Here is a 3,427-nt window from a genome sequence, read left to right on the forward strand (position 1 = left end):
GTTCTTTAAGGTGAAAATTATTGTGCACAATATGCTATCTTCGCTTTGCCCAGCGCAGGAATCGATCTCTGAATTTTATCGTTGTAAGCCCCCATTTTAACCCCATAAGTCAGAAGGCAATAAAATAAGAGAAAATAAATAATCTACTTATTTTATAAATATATTTTTTATTCTAATTAATCCAAAGACTTTCTGCATATCTAATATTGAATCATAACTGAAATGTGCAATACCATCCACATAGCTGACGTCACAAAAACATACCACGTGAACATAAAAATCTAGATCCAGTTACTTGAGATTTTTTTTCGTTGTAATCACAAGCAAACCAACGTATTTATACCCAGAAGCCCAAGTAAGAGGCTTAAACAAGTCCATAAATCTCAGTAGTAATAATGATTTTTTGTTTGTTTGTTTCGAATTTCGCGCAAAGCTACACGAGGGCTATCTGCGCCAGCCATCCCTAATTTAGCAGTGTAAGACTAGAGGGAAGGCAGCTAGTCAGCACCACTCACCGCCAACTCTTGGGCTACTCTTTTACCAACGAATAGTGGGATTGACCGTCACATTATAACGCCCCCACGGATGAAAGGGCGAGCATGTTTGGTGGGACGGGGACTCGAACACGCGACCCTCAGATTGCGAGTCGAGCGCCCTAACCACTTGGCCATGCCAGGCCTAGTAATAATGACTCTGATAATATATCACACCACCTGTACTCCACATTCAAAAGCTTTGGTTCGTATCTGTCAAATGGTTTAGAACGTTGTTATTCTTGTGATTCATTTCACTCCCAATTTTCAAAGTGAGAACTTCCGACTTAAATATAATAGTAAGTTCCTTTCCTACTGCAGTTAAAAATAGCACAAACAAAAACTAGTGGGGATTCTTTTCAATGTAGTAGGATCATTTAAATCTAGAAGCCATACTATAAAAGATGTATGATGTTATAAAGAACCAACTGTAATAGATAACATAGGAGAAACATAAATTATAGTGTAACCATTGTTCATATTAGGTAACACCAGAAAAACAGAAATCATACTGTAAAACATTGTTCAGAGAAATTAAAATTATGCTTTAAATCATTGTTCATATTAAGTAACACCAGAAAAACAGAAATCATACTGTAAAACATTGTTCAGAGAAATTAAAATTATGCTTTAAATCATTGTTCATATTAAGTAACATCAGAAAAACCGAAATCATATCTGACATTGATCATGAGCGATAGAGTCATAGAAACAACAATTACACTGTTTCCAGAGGAATATGTACCCGGACTCCCCCTTATCGTTGTAAGGCCACTACTAGATCCACCAATGAAGAATAACAATTAGTAACACTGTTTCCAGAGGAATATGTACCCGGACTCCCCCTTATCGTTGTAAGGCCACTACTAGATCCACCAATGAAGAATAACAATTAGTAACACTGTTTCCAGAGGAATATGTACCCGGACTCCCCCTTATCGTTGTAAGGCCACTACTAGATCCACCAATGAAGAATAACAATTATTAACATACCCACAAACCAATTGTAAGACCGGTGCCTTAGGGAAATTAAAGTTTCACTTGATACGTCCTAGGCTGTAAATTTAGACTTTTTTTTTTCCTCAGGTGAAAACAAACACCAAAAATTTAAAATAATTATTTCTGCAAATATTTGCAGTAACAGTTCCCAATTATTTTCATTGAAGTAGAATTGTTTGTTTGTTTTTGAATTTCGCGCAAAGCTACACGAGGGCTATCTGCGCTAGCCGTCCCTAATTTAGCAGTGTAAGGCTAGAGGGAAGGCAGCTAGTCATCACCACCCACCGCCAACTCTTGGGCTACTCTTTTAACAACGAATAGTGGGATTGACCGTCACATTATAACGCCCCCATGGCTGAAAGGGCGAGCATGTTTGGTGGGATGGGGATGCGAACCCGCGACCCGAAGATTGCGAGTCGAGCGTCCTAACCACCTGGCCATGCCGGGCCTAAACATCAAGTGTAAGTGATCTTTCTTGATTGATTTCTACACTACTTTTCTTTTATCTTGTCTTACCACTCAAATCCATGGAAATATGTAAAAATAAAAAATAAAATCCTTTTTTGTTCAGACTACTAACTGAAGCCTTTGAATCAAATGGAATGGAAGAGGCAGAGAAATAACTACACTAATTTTTTTCTGCTTCCTTCTGCGTACGTCATCGTAGGGTCAGTTGTTTGGGTTCACAAGTACCAATGACACTAAGGTAGTTGTTCCATTGAATGCAAAGGAAGTATTTTGAAACAAGTATAACCTATTACAGCTGGTAAATACACAGCGTGGTCACAAGTAAATAGACACCACCTTTTCAGAAAAAAATGAAAATGTTCAGTCATATTCACATGAATTGATATATTTATAATTTAGTTAATATCTAGTAGATCTTCCTTTCGCTTCGTGGAGTTCGTTGATCCTTTGGGCATCGTGAGAATCATCTCGTCAATTTTAGAAATCTACTCCAAGTTTTGAAGCAAGAGTGGGCGAAAATCCCACAAGCTTTTCGAAGTTGGTTTTTCAGGTTGTTCCTTGACATGCCGGTCGAGTATGGCCCAGAGGTTTTCGATGGGGTTCATGTCAGGAGATTGGCTCGGCCAGGGCAACTTCTGGATACCATTTTCTTCCTACTACTTTTGGGTGTTTCTAGCAGTGTGACACGGTGTTCCATCTTCCTGGAACAACGTTGTGTTCTTGTCCACGAAACCCGAGGAATAAAGTGGCAAGAGTCCTTCCTCCAATATTTCGACGTATTTCGCAAAATTTATGTTGCCAACGCACTCCACTAAGCTCGATCTCCCACCAACCCAAACAGCTCCCCAAACCATCACACTGATCCACCATGCTTCACAGTTGGCTGCAATCTGTTGAGCCAAAACTCTTGGTGAGTCATTCTCCAGACCCATATCCTTCCACTATCAAAAAATTGAACGAATCTTGTATTAGTCTGAGAACAATACGGTCTTCCAAAAGTCCAGAGGCTTGGTCATCATATCACTTGCCCACTTCTTTCTTCTGACTATGTTGGTAGGTCTTAATAAGGCCTTCCGTCTCACTGCTCTGCAACGATAACCCAATCTGTGGAGAATCTGTTGAACAGATTTCGGGCTCATCCCACCAGCTTTGGCCACTTCTGAAGTCGTTAATCTGGGATCCATTTCGATGCTCCTCTTGACAGCCCTTTTTGTCCTCTCCGATGGACCAGGACAACCCGGACGCTGCTCATTTGTTTCCTTGCTGTGTTTCCTGAACTGCACGATGATTCTGTTGACTGTCGAAAGTGGGATTCCCAAATTCTGCGAAATTTGCCGCTGACTTATTCCACCATCTGCTTGACCAACTATCCTTCCTCTAACAAAATCTGACAACCCGAGCGAACCTTGAGTTCTAGGCATGTTGTA

The sequence above is a fragment of the Limulus polyphemus genome, unplaced genomic scaffold, assembly GCF_000517525.1.
Source record: "Limulus polyphemus unplaced genomic scaffold, Limulus_polyphemus-2.1.2 Scaffold5731, whole genome shotgun sequence".
NCBI lineage: Eukaryota > Metazoa > Arthropoda > Merostomata > Xiphosura > Limulidae > Limulus > Limulus polyphemus.